A 16,485-nucleotide genomic window follows, 5' to 3' on the forward strand; every position below is an offset into this window, starting at 1 on the left:
CACTCTGCCCAGGAGTGTACACGAAGCGGAGGTACTCCGGGCTGTATGCAATATTCATCTAAGGCGGGTGAGTGGTTTCAGATCGGAATGTGAGCAGAGAACCGTCGCGGGAGCACGGAGCTGCGAACCCCAAAACAGCAGCTCCTCCTTCGAGCCGGAATCGAACCAGCGACCTAAGGATGACTCCGCAGGGAAGCGCTACAGTCCTCCGCTCTACCAGCTGAGCTATCGAAGGGAGCGCAAAGATGCGGGTCCGGAAGCCCCTGTTCAGGATCTCGATCATCGGACGCGGACGCCAGCGTCCCCCAGCTTCCGGACAGCGGCCCGCGCTGTGAGCCCCGTGTGCGCGGCTGCCTCCCCGCGGCGCCTCCTGGCTGGACCAGCGCGCGGGCCCCACACCGGCAGCCCCGTGGCCGGTGCTCGCGGCACATCCTGGGGCCCTCCAGGGGCTGGCGGCCCTGCACCGTCCCGTCCGCGTGTCCGGCCCCGGGCGCGGCGGGCTCGGCTGCGGCCGCGCGCTCCTCTCGCTTCCTCGCCGGGGGCGCGCGGCTGCCTCACGGCGCCCCTGGATCCCCGAGGCCGCCTCAGACCGGCGCGGCGGAGAGGACGTGGAGGACGCTGCCCGCGTGGTACACTCGGCGTTTCTGTGAGCAGTCACATGGGGGGAAACAGTGTTAGGTGGTTCACGGAGGAAGCCCCAGTTTCTTCGAGTCAGTAATCAAATGTGGTGACGCAAGCCTCGCCCCCCACGTGCGGGCCCCGCGCTTTCTCCGCTGACACGGAAGACACCGGTTCTGGCAGCCATCGGGCTCCGGCCGCGGGCGCGCACGGCCAGGGAGCAGCTTCCCTCAGCCTGTCATGGACCCCGCCACGTTGCAGGGGACAGGGCGGCGCTTGCGCACTCGCCCCGGAACCTAAAAAGAAGCAGGTTTCTGCTCACCAGTCGTTTTTTCGCGAGGACGAGATGGCAGCGAGAAGCTCTGATTAGCCTCCTTCAGGAGCTTAATTAAGGGTGTGGAGAACTGGAAATTTTCTAAAATGACTTCCCAAGTTGGCAGGCCCCAGCGAGATTTGAACTCGCGACCCCTGGTTTACAAGACCAGTGCTCTAACCCCTGAGCTATAGGGCCTCGTGGAGGGTCTGTTTCTTTCTTTCTTAGAAAAAGGATCAGACTGGGCCTTCACTACGTGTCAGACGGTGAAAAGTGAACAGAACTCGAATTTCATTCCATTCCCCTGGACTACAATTCCGGTTGCAGGCTATTTCTGACCTTCCTGGGAATGGTGCAACACGGAGCCCAAGGCTCTGGGAAGATAGGAGAAATGTGAGTCCCCGTTCCCTCTCCCACTTCAGCTAGAAAACTGAGAACGGAAACCCGCGTGGAGGGACGAGCCTCCGCGGAAACTGCAGCCTCCGCTCCTGCTTTCTACCTGGCTCAGGACTGCCACGGTCCTGCAGCAGCCTGCCTCTTCCGGATTTTTAGAATCGGAGACTTCTCTCAGCTCCCCAGTCTCAACCCAGGAGCAGGTATCCGTTAATTCACTACAGTATTCAATTCATTCCTTGATTCAGCCGACATCGAATTCCAGTCCTGCCTTGGGCTCTGCACTTGGAGCTAAGGATCCAGATACGCGCTTTCTCCTGAAGTCACTGCCATAATCTTGTGGAACAAAAGAACTTAAGTGTTCATGAAAGAACTAAAACAATGAAAAATATCTGTGCCAGGTGTGAAGGGGCAATGGCCATGCCTACACCCCCAAATTTACATAGTGAATCAACTAGAGAGGTGTCTAGGAGGAGATGGGGCCCTATGAAGGGAGGTTAAGACTTAGACTAATTTTGGTGTGAGAAACACTCGTGGAAGAAAAAATCTGAGCAAAGTCCAAGGGAAAGACTGAGGCGTTGCAGGGTCTGCTGGCTGGAGCAGATGTCCACCCTTCTGGAAGTGAGAAGGTGAGAAGGCAGGTTAGCAGGAGACAGGAATGAAGTCAGGCCCTTTTCAAAAGAGAAGATGGAAACTCGCCAAGCATGGATTGTGGAATAAATGGAAAGGAGGAGCAACTAGAATTGGGCACACCAGAGACGCTCAGCTCGAAGCGGCAGAAGAGGAAGTCGAGGACGGGAAAGGAAAGAATGAGAGAGAGAAACGGAGAATGGAAATTTTGCTGAACTAAGATATAAGGGGCAATAATGAGGAAAGAGGATTCTCAAATGTATCTTGAAGAAGAAAAATCATATTTGCAGAAGAAAAAAGGAAATTTACCTCTTTGGAGTATGTGGAGAAGGCAGAGGGATGAAGAAGTGCTGAATTTGAGGTGAGGATGGAGCGAGCAGTTCATGGGATTATACAATAGCCAAAATGAATACTCTTGTATCTAGGGTTCCAAGGATTGACAGATCATGGTTAGACCAAATTATATAAGTCATCCATTTAGTAAGAGGCTCCAAGAGTTAGGAGCTCTTTGAAGGAAGAAGAGTACAAGGAGAAAACTGCAGAGGGCTGCACATAAGCTTCCTGAATAACTCATTTGTAAGCATTTGTCACATTCATGATCATCTAGCATCTTTTAAACATTCTCCTTACATTCAGTAATTTCACATGCTGTAAGTCTGTCCTGGAAAACTTGCATTACCAGATTGCAGCTGGGAGTGAGCGTGTAACATACTTTCCACCAATCAGATGCACCCGAGGAAGATTTCAATTTAGGAGTGTGATAACTCCACAGACAAAATCCTTGTTTTTCCAAATATGGAATAGGTGTTAGGTTTTGGGATATAGATTTTCTTAAATCCATACACTATTGTTTTTGTTTCATTCTGGAAAATAATGTTCATGGCCAAACATTTCTCAGACTCCAAGATATGTAAATCCAAGCTGCAAATCAAAGAGAATGCTGACTTAGGTTCCCGGCTCTCAGAAAGCGTCCTTATCTTTTCTAGTTTCCCTTACGAAACTCATCAAATTTCTGCTGAGCTCCACAACAGTTACGAGAAGTAGGAGACAGACGTAGGCTTCCTTCTTGTTCTCCCTTTCCTTATGAGAAAGCTTTAGGTGTCTCAATATTGGGAGGTACCTTACTAGATTTTCCGTCTTTAGTGGTTGCTAGGTTTTGACATCTGGACCTCATTTTCTTTCTCCTCAAATGGGCCACCAAAACTACAGCCCAACTTTGCGAGAACTGACAAATGTCTTTAGAACTACAAAGGTCAATGCCTAGATACTTCTCTTAACTCTCTGGATTCCACTTTTCCCTTGGATTTTTGCCTTTTTAATTGCTTGCTACCAAATCAGCATTTTCATGCTTCTAAGGACATTTCATAAAATCTTAATAATATTGTTTTTCCTCACCATTATTAGAAGGGAATTGGAGTTGTAGGGTCTGTAACATTAATTATATCCGTCCATAAGAAGTGAGAAGCAGGCAAAAGCATTAATCTAGAGCATGAGGGAGACAGTGAGACTGGAGAGGAGCCAAGCTCATTCTTTATAGCTATGTATTCTCATAGAAACTAACTCACCCCTGTGAGACTCAGCCCACTCCAGGTTGCCAGTCTTAATCCATTCATGCAGGTAGAGCCCCATGAACTAATTATCTTCCATTAGACCCCACCTCTTAAAGGTGCTGCCACTTCAACACCACTGCACTGGAGATCAAGCTTCCAATATCTGAAGCTTTGGGAACCAAGCCATGTCCCAGCCATGGCAGTTATAGACTGCTCTATTTCTAGAATCATACACATTAGGGCAGTATCCTCACCTTGTAATCTCAGCTCCTTGAGAGATAGGTTGTAGGACTTTCTGGGGCTCCTAATCATCTAGTAAAGTGACCAGTACATATCAGGGCGTTAATAAACATTTGCAATGGATAGCAAACAAACACAAAGGAATTCACAGAGGAAAAAAAGGAAATTAATACTAACAGAAATCTCAAACTGTGAAAATGTTTAGTTTACTCTCTGAATTCTTGGTAAAACAAGCACTAACAATTTAAAGGCCCTTCCAGCTCTCATATAGCTTAAGAACAAATTCCAGGAAACTAATCTGAGTTCAGATGCAAACTATCATATATTTATATGATGGCTAAGTGTTGTACCTGACACCAACATAGAGATGAATGCACCCACCCAACATACGTACACAGAATATCCTTATGGAAATGGAAGTTAGTTACCTATAAATAAACATGCAATTAGTTATTGAGAATGTGAGAATGGGAACCTGTAATATTCTCAACAAAACACTAGGTAGAATCCATTTAACATGGATATCCATTCAACCATACTAGACCAAGTTCAATATTTAATATTTCTTATCATTTTTCCTCACAGAGGGCTGGTCAAAATTAATGAGTTCACCATTACTAGAAGGAAATTGGAGTTGTAGGACCTGTAATGTCAATCATATTCCTCCTCAAGACTAAGAAGCTTACAAAGCATTACTCTAGAGAAGGCATAAGAGAGAGTGTTCCAAGGACAATGCCCACACATTGCCTGGCTGTGTGTGACTGTGTATACATTGGGTAAATAGCAGAGATAACTCTGTTCTAGTTTCAATTATACCACTTAGTGACTACATACATACACAACATGAGAACTGGCACCTGAATTCAGATTTGTTTCCTGGAATTCATACTCACATGATTATCAGAGCTACAGGGAAGTTGAAGATCACCCATGCATTCCAGGAAGAGGGAACTAAAGGATTTCTTAGTGTTCCGTATCTCCATGAGAAGTAATTTCCTATCTGCTCTCTTTGTTCATACAATTATTGCTCCTCCTGTCAAGAATTTAATGACACCCTTAAGCTGTGCTGGGTGTTTTAGACACAGAGGTGTAAACCACATAACTGCCTGGGAAGAGTCGAGGGCCTAGCTGAGGATGCCAGATGTGTGTATGCAAATCTGAGAATTAAATACTTTCTCTTCTTTTCCTTCTCACTCAGCATTTTCTTTACATCTTTGCAAATTTTTAAAGAAAACAGACATTGAAGCACATGGGGAGCCACGACTCAGAAGCCGGCCTCGGATGTTTTAAAAGAATCACACACTTGTTTTCTGACCTATTTCACACAGGTTAAAGATAAATAGGGTGCTAAATAGGACAACCTGGTGAATTACTGGAAAAAAATATCCGTAGAAGTGCTGATGTTGAATGAGGTTTAGTCTGAGACGTGAACAACTTTTCCCTGTGTCCTGTTAGCATTTTGAGAGCAGGTGAAGAGTGAAGAGGAGAGACTGCTCCATGGTAAACACAGTGCCATGGCAGTTCAAAATACCGAGCGTATACCTTCCACTAGAGGAAACAACAGGGGTTTTCTAAAGTAGAAGGAAACCAGATGCGACTTCCAAGATGAATAGGTAGGAACAGATGGAAAAGCATTCTCAATGCAGATATTAGAATAAGCAGATTAAGAATTCAACATTCTGAGTATCTCAGAAATTACTGGGAACAGGTGTTTGGCCTAATGCTTAAAATGACCGTGTCCCACATCAGTGCCTGGGTTTGATACCTGGCTTCCGGCTCCTGTTTCCAGCTTCCTGCTAATTCAGACCTTGGTAGGGAGCAGTGATGGCTCAACTAGTTGGATTCCTGTCACCCTTGTAGGAAGCCTGGGTTAGTTCTGGCTCTTGATTTCCCTCTTCAGCCATTGCAAACAGTTGGAGAAAGAACCAGTGACGGTGAGATAATTTCTCAAGGAATTGAGTCCCTGCCATCTACATGGGAGAATTCTCATCTGCTCGTTTCAGACAGCCATTGAGGGCATCAATCTGGGAGTAAACCAGAGAATAGAAGGTCTCTCATAAATATTTTAAAATAACCAACTTCATGTCTCAAATAATAGAAAAACACTGATGGGCTATCCTACAGTCCTGGCAACTATGAGGGTCTCTGTAGAGCTGCTGTACCTCTTGAGAGTTCATCTCAGACACCTCCACTAACCTGGAAGTACCAGTAACTTGGTGGGAGGGAGCAATATATCCTTTGGGTTCAGAACTAGTAAATACTGGCCCTCACTCGAGTTTTAAGTGTAGTTTTGTCTCACTGAACTGGTATTTAAGGCTTAGTTCTGAGCAAGGGAAAACACACTGACTTACTTCCCCCAGTTAACTTGTTACATCCACTCGTCAGTTAAAATAGAATATTACAAAAACTAGTGACAGTCACATGTGAATTTTATTGAAAATGAGAGGCAAATGAGAGGCAAGGCAGCCGATCGGGACCGACACTCCTTACCAGAGTGCGGCCCCCAACAGCAAGTTACACAGTTTTTTAGAGTATTCCCCATCTATTAGGGCTCAAAATTTCAAACTGGACCCCTGGTATGCAGTGAACAATAAAAAAAAAATAATATGGTTATAAGATAACAGTTAACAATAACAAACCCAATAACAGGTCCAAGATAATGGTTGTAAGATAACAGTGAAGGACACATTTCTGCCAACCTAGTTCCTGGGAATTTGGGCCCACATAGTTTCGCAAGATACACCCTTAACCCTTAGCAAGCAAAGCTAATATGCATAGAACCAAGAGATCTGCAATTAGCTTTTAGCCATACTCACTCCATTTTGATTCTGATTCTACAAGCTCCCTGCCTCAGTGTTTTTACACTAAGGGATAGCCTTGTACTAAATTTTGGAATTCTCTTTCCTCTTACCTATCAACAAAGGATCACTTACTCCAAACCTGGAGTGTAGACCACTAGCTAAACAAACACAGGATCTTTAACGTGAGTTGAAGAGGGAGGGAGCTCTAGTAGTCAGGAGCCAGGATGCTGACTGGGGCTCTGGAAGAGACAGTAGGCTGACAATGGGCCCTGGAGTCCGCATGGTGCTCTGTCAGTCTTGTGTGGTCTGCTATGTGTCCTGCTGTGGTCACCAAGATTGTTAACTGAAAAATCAGTTTGCTTGTGAAATGAAAGTCGAAGTTTACACAGCAAGACAAACTGAGGATTTAAACTCAGAAACAGTCAGTTGCTTGAGTTGGCTGTTCTACAAGCCTGAATTACAGGTTTTATACTTTTCTTACTGGGTGAGTATATGTGTTTAGTCAGGCTTACACAATACATATTTATACATGGTGGTTATCAATCACATTGAGAATCAAACACCTGGTAATAGCTAACAGACTTGATTATTGAAGAGGTACATTATCTACATGCAGGGAGAGGCGTTATTAATCACTCTTCCTACAATGGCCTGTGTTGGAAAGCTCACTCCTTCTAAAGGTACAATAGATATTTCCTTGCTCGTGGCTGACGCTTCCTTGGTCATGGTGGTTGCAATTTGTTGTAAGGTTCTGTCACCCGGGAACCAGCTGCAGAACATCTCCACAGCATGGACAGCATCCTCCTGACTCTGTAGTATTTAAGTTTACAAAGGAAAAGGTTATTTTTTTGCTCAGGGCTTTGGAGGCTCACGGTCCAAGATGAGGTGAACCCACTGGTCTGACATCTGATGAAGACAGTGAATTGTGGAATGCATATGGAGGATCACACGGTGAGCCAGGAGCCAAGGGACAGGGAGCATGCTCCTTCATGTGGTCTCTCCTTATAAAGCCACCATGATCCAATCACAGCACTCCACCCTGGCAGTCTAATCCAATCCAGTCTCTTTCCAAATGCCCCATGCTCAGACCTCACATCTGCACCAAGCCTCCACCCTGTCAACACCATCAATCATGACTTCAGGATGCAAAAGTCTACGTAAGTTGGCGAGCCAAATCCTGTTCACACTATGGCATAGTCACTATTTTCTTGAGTGTCTCTCGCTTACCTGACTTAGGAGGAAAGTAAATGCATGAAGCTCTGAGAAGAGGCTTTGTTGATTGGTCAAGAATTCCAGAGGCCAGTGCCCTTTGTGGGCCATCATGGTCTTGAGTCAGCTGTCATGCTTACTGCCTGGAATAATCAAGTTTTTCAAAAGACTCAGCCAAGTCAAATTTTAGAAAACATTCCACAATCACACACCTGACAAAGATCTGTGAAAAAAAGAATAAAAAATATCAATGTATTGATTTGTAATAAAAATCATCAATGTGGACAATATACTTAGGTGTCCTAATTAACACATTCTGTTCACATGAACAAATATGCAAAAGGAAGATGTGACAGATGCTATTCTTTGTTTCCGTATTCAGACTCTGAGCCCATTTTCCATATTGGAAAAATTCCTTACCTTATCGGTCATGGTGAAAAACAAAACTCTTTCAACATAATAGAAGCAAACATTTTCAGATATTCACTTACCTCCATCCTGTTCAATTGCACCTGGCCAGTTTCTGAATTAGAAACTAGTGTTTAAAGTAAGGAGAAACCTTAAATATAACCTTCTAGTGGGAGAAACAGTTGTGGAAAGAGCCAGTTCCACGAACAACTAATTACAATCATCAAGTTGCTACGAGTAATAAAGGATCAGAGCAAGGAGAGTTGGTGGCATGATATTACCGGATAATGTCAATTACTATAGACTACCTGCCTTCATTTATACTGAAAGATTTTGATACTTGCAACCAAAGAATCTTAATGCAGACGTCAAATTTTAAACTTTTAAAATAGGGCTATGGCCTGGGAAAGCAGTAGAAGATGGCCCAAGTCCTTGGGCCTCTGCATCCGCGTGGGAGACCCTGAAGAAGCTCCTGGCTCCTTGCTTCGGATTGGTGAAGCTCTGGTCGCTGTGGCCAACTGGGGAGTGAACCATCGGATGGAAGACCTCTCTCTCTCTCTCTCTCTCTCTCTCTTTAACTCTATCAAGTAAAATAAATAAATCTTTTTTAAAAAAATAGGGCTTCAAAAAGCACTAACACATTTGATCCTCACAATAACTTCAAAGAAGATACAGATGGTCCTCTACTAATAATGCAGTTACAGCCAGATAAGCCCATTGCTAAACTGCCAGTGCACTTAATGCATCTTAGCAATGGAGTGCACTATATAGTATCAGTTATTTCCCCTCATGATCACGTGGCTGCTGTGAGGCTGAAGCTCATTGCTGCTGCTCAGCACTGCAAGAGAGTAATGACGTGTATCCTTATTCTGGAAAAGATCAAAATCCAAAAGTTCATCTGTGATTTCTATTGAATGCATGCTGTTCTCATACCACTGTGAAGTTGAAAAATCATAAATTGGGGAATGTCTAGCTCTCTGTTACACAAGTGATAAAATTAAGAATCAGAAAATTAAAGCTGCCATAGGAGTCTTGTATTCTATATAACAGGGTGAGAATGGCAATTTCAGGTGACAATGGAAAAATAACATATTCTGTAATTTTTAAGGTTAATAACTAAAACTGATATAGAAAGCTAAAGCAAAATAGTAAAAGAGACATGTAACGATGAAAGTGCTTGTTTAACGCAAATAAAGTCAGAAAAGCAGGAAAAAAGAAGAGATAAAGAAGGATCTATGTTACCAAAATTTTTAAAATCTTGATTATGGTAATGGTGGTATAATTGGTCAATTTACTAAAAAAATCATTTAGTTATACACTTACAAGGATGAATTTTAGTTATTTAAAATATATCTCAGTAAAGTTTCTTAAAATAGAATTAATGGGATAAATAGGGTGTATCAAGATGGTAAACTTAATCCATTCCTACCAGAAATTGCGTTTAATGTAAATATGCCAAATGTTCTAAAGCAAAGATTGCCAGACTGAATGAAAATGAGACCCAAACATATGCTGTTTATGGAAAACATATCTTTATTTTTAAAATTAACTTGTAAACATTGTCCATATTTATGGTGTACCATATGTTCAGAAAACAAGCTTTAAATGCAAAAACACAGACAGGCTGAAAGTAAAAAATAGAAAAAGACATACCATGAAAACATATTTTTAAAAAAGCTGACATAGTTTTAACAGTATCTGAGAATATACTCTTTGCTTTTTACTTTGAGAGGCAGGCAGGCAGGGAGGGCTAGCTTCTGCTGATCCACTCCCTACACGTCCAGACTAAAGCCAGGAAGTCAGCCCAGGTCTCCCACATGCGTGGCAGGGCCCAAGGTACTTGAGAAATCAATCACCCGCTGCCTCTAAGGGTTTGCATTAGCAGGAAGCTGGAATCGGAAGCCAAGCTGGGAACTGAACCTAGGCACTCTGATACCAGTCACTTAGTCTCACCCCTGACAATAGATTGTTTAAGGTGAGAAGTACGATACGAGATATTGAGGAATATTTATTTGTTGGTGATAAAAGAGCCAATTCAACATGAAAATACGCTGGATTAGAACTCAGTTCTAAGAAGAAATGAGCTATCAGCTGTGCATGGGTGCAGGCACAGCTGCACCAGGCAGCGAGCATCTGCCCGTCTGGGGCATTGCCTTGGCCTCCTCCCTTGCCACACCAGGTGTGGGCAACCTGGACAGGCTGGGAGCTGTGGATGGCCATACAGCGCCGTCGGGCAGCCCGCCCACTGTCCTCATGCCTATGAAGACCAGGAGACAGGGCCCGAGGAAAGTGAGGAGAGAGGCGAAGGCCCTTGGCCTGCATCCACGTTCCCAAGGAGACTCCAAGGCAATGAGTGAGGTACAGTCTGGGAGGCTGCTACGACGCTTCACTTGTGGACGCCCACAGTGCTCTTGCTTATCTGTCTTCCAGGTGAGGGTGTCTCCATGCAGCAGAGACTTGGGGACAAGTGCCAGGGCCTGCTCAGCCAGCCATCTGTCTCAGCTCTCTGCTCAATCCAGAAAGGCAGAGGCTTTGCACGTTGCAGCCCCTGGTGGAGCCCAGAGCCGGCCTGGGGCTGGCACCTGGCAGATGATGCCTCCTCCCCGGGGCCAGCAAAAATGTCCGCTGGGCTTGTCCAAGCATCTGCTTTCCAGATGCCTACTTTAGAGGTGCAATGAGATGTGCCTCTCACAAGGTCCTTCTGGCAAGCCCTGAGTCCGGCTTGGAAACCACCTCCTCCAGCAGGGCCTCCCTGCTGACCCTTTCCACCCTCTCCCCTGCATCTCCTGCCTTGGAATGGTGCTGCACTTGGGAGTGAGCTCCCTGGCTCCCCAGACCTCCCCACAGGCAGCCTGGGGGACTGTGGGCCCAGGCCCTCTAGGGAGAAAGCTCGAGCTTGCAGCCTGGGTCATGGACCCTGGGATACCTTCCTCTCAGAGCTTCAGTCTCCTCATCAGCTTGATGAAGGTGACCAGGAAGCAGGACACATGATAGATCTGTGGCTGCTTGGGGCTTGACCGACCTGGCATGGATACAGAAGCTGCTGGACTTGCAGACAGAGACCGGGGCTTCTCCAGCGACATGCTGCCCACACTGCAGGCCTTCTTCTACTCGTTGCAGGGCAAGGAACCATCAGTGTGTCCGCTGGTCCTGCTGTACCTTGGAATACCATCACTGTCAGTGGCCGTTGTGCAGGTGCTGGTGCTACTGCAAGGTGTCCACGAGTCCAAGGATGTGACTGAGGACTACTTGCTCCTGGAGACACTGATCTAGAAGACACTGTCACCCCCGCAGGCATGTAAGGGCTCTACTCCAGAAAAGGGCCCCATACCCTGCCTGTACCCTGGAGAAGTTTCTGCTGCACTGTTACAGGATGCAGCGGACATCCTGGTCAAGAACCTGGTGGTGTGATCCAAGAGCTACACCATGCTGCAGCTGAACCCCCAGGCTGAGCACTAGGAGGAGGGCACTGTGGCTGGTGGCCCCAGCACCCGCAGGTACTCCATGTCTGAGATGACTGGCTCCGAGCACCAGGACTTCACCAATGTTTCAGGGCCTTCTCAGCCCCCTACTCAGGGCCCTGGCCCAGCTGACTCAATAGGGTCTGGGTCTGCCCCAGGGCTCCCCTTCCCACTCCCATCCCAGAGACCCTGGTGGACCTGATCTTTGAGTCTGTAGACTCAGATTCCAAAGGGATTTTCATTGACTTTGGTCAATGGTCAATGGTCAATGACTCTGGCTTGTCCAGTTTGAGGGGGCCAGGCATGGCAGGTGTCCTGCGAGCCCTCAAGTTTTTACTGACCCCTGTGTGTCCATGTGCACGTCCATGTGGTACGTGTGGGCAAGACTGTTTTACCCTGTCCCTTCCTCGTCAGCCCCTTTGGACCTTTGGGTCACTTTATGTTCCTGAGTCCTCGCTGGAAAGTCTGCCACTCCTGGGAATGGGGAAGGGGGCACAGAGGAACTGTTAGCAGACTTCATGTTTGTGTCCCGCTAGGATTTATAATGTTGGTGCTCCAACCTCAAGTGTGGTGATATTTAGTTGGAGACGGGCCCTTTGGGAGATAATGAGGGTGACAGGGCATGGGGGTATGGGTGGGGTCCCCATGATGGGACTGGTGTACTTAGAGAAAGAGACACCAGGGAGCTTGGGCACTCTCTCTGCTATGTGAGGATACAGTTAGTAGACAGCCATCTGCAGGCCAGGAAGGACTCCTCATCAGAATCAGACCATGTTAGCACCTTGACCTTGCATTTCCAACCTTCAGAACTGTGAGAAAACAATTTTTTTTATGTTTGAACCATTCAGTCCATGGTATTTTGTTATGGCAGCCTGAGCTAAGACAGGAAACTTAAACACACAATCACTAGGTGAGGGAAGCCAGTCTGAAGAGGTTATGCATATGGCATGACTTCAACTGTGTGACATTCTGGAAAAGGCAAAACTATAGTGACAGTAAAAAGATCAGTGGTTACTAGAGTTTAGGGTCAAGCATGAGGGAGAGTTGAACAGGCAGAGCACAGAGGATTTTCAGGGCAGAGAAACTATCCTTTATGAGACTATAATGGTAGATACATGTTTACACATTTGTCAAAACCCATAGAACATACCTCACTAAGAGAATGAACCATAATATAAACCACAACTTGAAGTGTTGATGTGTCAGTGTGGGTTCATCAGATGTAAGGAATGTGCGACTTTACTGTGGGATGGCAGTGGGCATGGAGGCTGTGCATGAGCGAGGACCAGGGCAATACGGGAACTCTCTCTTCTTTCTGCTCAATCTGTGTGAACCTAAAAATGCTCTAAGAATAAAGTCTACTTTTTAAAACCCTCAGTGTATCTAATAATGTAGCTTCAAAGTATCAGAAATAAAAGTTGAAAGAACCAAGAGAAGAAACAAAAGAATGTACAACCATCACTGTGTATTTTAACAATACCTTCTAGTAATTATTAAAAACAATTAGGTGGCCGGCGCCGCGGCTCACTAGGCTAATCCTCCACCTTGCGTTGCCGGCACCCCGGGTTCTAGTCCCAGTCAGGGCGCCGGATTCTGTCCCAGTTGCCCCTCTTCCAGGCCAGCTCTCTGCTGTGGCCAGGGAGTGCAGAGGAGGATGGCCAAGTGCTTGGGCCCTGCACCCCATGGGAGACCAGGGTAAGCACCTGGCTCTTGCCATCGGATCAGGTGCGCCGGCCGGCATGGCAGCCATTGGAGGGTGAACCAACGGCAAAGGAAGACCTTTCTCTCTCTCTCTCACTGTCCACTCTGCCTGTCAAAAAAAAAAAAAAAAAAAACAAAAAAAACACACAATTAGGTGACAAATCAGTAAAGATACTGAGAGTTCATCAATACAATAAGCAATAGTTGCTATTTTGAAAAAATTGGGCATATTCCTACACTCGATCTTAGCCAAAAGGCCGAGAAGCGATGGTTATATTCCTAAAAAGAGAAACTTTGCTTGAAGTTTACCATGCAACCTCCAATGGTCAGCATGCATTCTGCATATCAAGAATGTGGACTCCACCATGTCTAAACCTGTAAAGTGGATACAATTAAAAAAATACACCTAGACTTAGAAGATCAAGTGAGACAGTCTATTCTGGAGCTCAAACAAGTAAGCTACACAGTGGTAGGTAAAATTCCCTATTCTTGGACAGAGAGCTTCCAGGTGGACATTGGACATTTTAGCCTCTGAGTCTTCAAACATTATCTACAGATGACAATGCCACCTGGCAGCAGGGTTCGCAGTGGATTTTGGACACGTGGCTCAGCAGAGAGCAAGGCTGTAAGCACTTCCGGTTTTTTCCTGCACAATCACTCATCATTGTGCCAAACCTCTCAGGACAAATAAATGTGGCCACCTCAGAAGATTCCACTATACAATTACACTGTGGAGTCATGCTAATCTGGGCTTTCATTTTCACATGCATAGCTGGTGGAATGAGAAGGCCATGCCAAGATGGCCGCTGGCAAGCAAGTTACTCAGGAATGGCTTTGGAAACCCCCTGGGAAACCCCCTGGCAATGGAGCCTGCCTGGCAACAGGCTGTGATTGGTTAGGGCATAAACCGCCCCTTGACTGGGTTGGCTACCTTTGCTATTTAAGCTGCTGTACCAACTGAAATAAACAAGTCTGCAGCCTGCTTGCTTCTGGCCCACTTTCACCCGAATCCCGGGGTCTGTGTGGTGACTCCACGCCTCTTGCCCCCACCACGCTCCTCCTCTCAGAACGAATCCATAGCAACACATAGCCTTTTCCCTGTCTGGTCCAAATTTACTATTTGATAAGGACCTCAGTCATATTAGATCACGATTTATAATAATGACTTCATTTTATCGTGATTACCTCCTGGAAGGCCCTATTTTTACATAAGGTTGGAGAGGTACAAGTCAACTCATAACAAAGACCATGACTTTTATGGAAGACTCTTGGGAAAATCCCCTATACATACATGTCTTGAATCTCCTCTCCCCCTTCCAACCCCACCCCAAGAATGGGAGTAATTTTTTCTTGTCTTGGGAACCCTGAGTGATTAAGAGGCATTCCTTACCTACTCTTAAGGAAGAAACTATGAATATGCCAGGTCTGGGTGCATCCTCTCCATCCCAGACTGTGCTTTTGCAAGAGAGAGGGAAACAAGGAACAGAAACACTAACCACTTTTCTGTTTCCAACCTTTTTTTGGTGGAAATTTGTCCCCATATATTCCTCATTTTATCAAAGGAATGATGTGATCGGATGTCCCTTGGAATGTAGACCTTTGGCCAAAACATCCCCAATCCCACCCCTCAGCCCTTTGCTGGGACAGTGACCTGTTTTTCTCTGCAAGTCTAGGCAGCAGTTGTGAGTTAAATTCTCTATTACCGCCACGTGCCTGTAAGAGCTCTTCCTCTGCGTTGTGAATAACCAAAAGGCCCATGGGCTCCTTCTCACAGCGGGGACATGGAATCCCGTTTTGAGGAGCCCTGACAGAAGCTCTAGTGCTGGGAGCAGTGCGGGTCGGCCCTCAGCCAGTGTCCAGGAGAGTGGCCAGGAGAGTTTACTTTTCTCATCGGTTCTGGCCCTGCCCCTCTCCCTCCCCGGCACCTGCAGGTGTGCGGCCTCCGGGGAGGTGAGCAGCGGGAGCCCCTGGGAGCTCAGGCATCCCGGTGGCCTCGAGCACCAGCCTGGGCTGCATCGGGAGGGAAGGCTGCCTCCGCGCTTCTCCTTCCCCAGCCCCCGGTGCTCAAGAGGCGGGCTGCGCGCCTGCAGCTGCCCAGCGGAGGGGCGCGACTCCCTGGGACACGTACAGGTCTCCCAAGAAAGGGACCAGAGGATTTTCAGGCCGCAGACGCCCTCTCAACTGCAGCGCCTTCTCTCGGAACCGAAGAAAGCTGGGGACCGAGACCCGGGGGGCGAAGCGGGGTGCGCATCGTGTGGCGCAGGCGCACCCGAGAGCCAGAAGCCAGCGTGGCTTTCTAGGTTCTTTGGCACACGACCCTCTCTTCCTGGAGGCACGAAGGTTTTGAACCGGCTTCAGAACTGGGAAGTGCGACCTCGCAGTCCAGCCCAGAACTGAAGTCGCGGCGCCGGGGATGGCGGGGAGGAGAGCCTGGCTCTGCCTTACTCGTCCGGGGCCGCCGTCCCTCCACCCGCAAGCCTTCCCGGGCCTGCGTCCGCGGGCGCTTCCGTCCCAGCCGTAAATCCGCCTTTCGGGGCACTAGGCCCCGCTGATGCTGCGGGCTCTGCCTCCCGGAAGCGCTGCCGCTCTTGGCCTGAGAGCTTGGCGTTCGGAGCACCGTCTGTTTCCAGAAAGATCTCTGCCTGCGGGTTCGGCAGGTGCAGGTTGCAGTGGAACGGAGGAAAGAGGGAAGAAAAGAACGGGCTGTTCTAGGGAGCTTCTCTCTCAGTGTCCTCTCGTGACGCTTGGCATCGAGGTTTCGGATTTGGGGTCCGGACAACACTGCGAAAAAGGACAGAATAATTTAACTAGGAAGGACAGGCACAATGTATCCGCAGAGCTGGTAGTGTGGCCGAGCGGTCTAAGGCGCTGGATTTAGGCTCCAGTCTCTTCGGAGGCGTGGGTTCGAATCCCACCGCTGCCAGGCTTTTATTTCCCCATCGCTGGAAAACTGTGTGTCCGCATTCCAAGTTTGACCTAACGTAGAAACCTTAACAGACAAGTTGTCAGATTTTTCTGAACACCCAGCACTGGACAGGGATGGGACAAGTGGCAGGGAGCTCACAGTTGGGTTTGTTGCCCAAACCGCTGAAATACCTGTCCTTGTCCTTGCCTTCTGTTTGGAAGGGACCCACAACGGCTTGCCAAAGGGATGCTATTTG

The 16,485-nt window shown here is 47.1% G+C and overlaps 3 non-coding genes across 3 annotated transcripts; 1 reads left to right on the forward strand and 2 right to left on the reverse strand.

Annotated features, from left to right (window-relative positions):
• Window positions 1–145: 145 nt before the first annotated feature.
• Window positions 146–235, reverse strand: TRNAY-GUA (transfer RNA tyrosine (anticodon GUA)). Its single transcript is given in 2 exon segments — window positions 146–181; window positions 199–235. It is a non-coding gene; the product is annotated as a tRNA-Tyr (tRNA).
• An 821-nt stretch (window positions 236–1,056) lies between these two features.
• On the reverse strand, window positions 1,057–1,129 carry TRNAT-UGU (transfer RNA threonine (anticodon UGU)). Its single transcript has one exon. It is a non-coding gene; the product is annotated as a tRNA-Thr (tRNA).
• Window positions 1,130–16,165: 15,036 nt separating this feature from the next.
• Window positions 16,166–16,247, forward strand: TRNAL-UAG (transfer RNA leucine (anticodon UAG)). The gene has a single exon. It is a non-coding gene; the product is annotated as a tRNA-Leu (tRNA).
• The last annotated feature ends 238 nt before the right edge of the window (window positions 16,248–16,485 follow it).

Source organism: Lepus europaeus, chromosome 11 (assembly GCF_033115175.1).
Source record: "Lepus europaeus isolate LE1 chromosome 11, mLepTim1.pri, whole genome shotgun sequence".
NCBI lineage: Eukaryota > Metazoa > Chordata > Mammalia > Lagomorpha > Leporidae > Lepus > Lepus europaeus.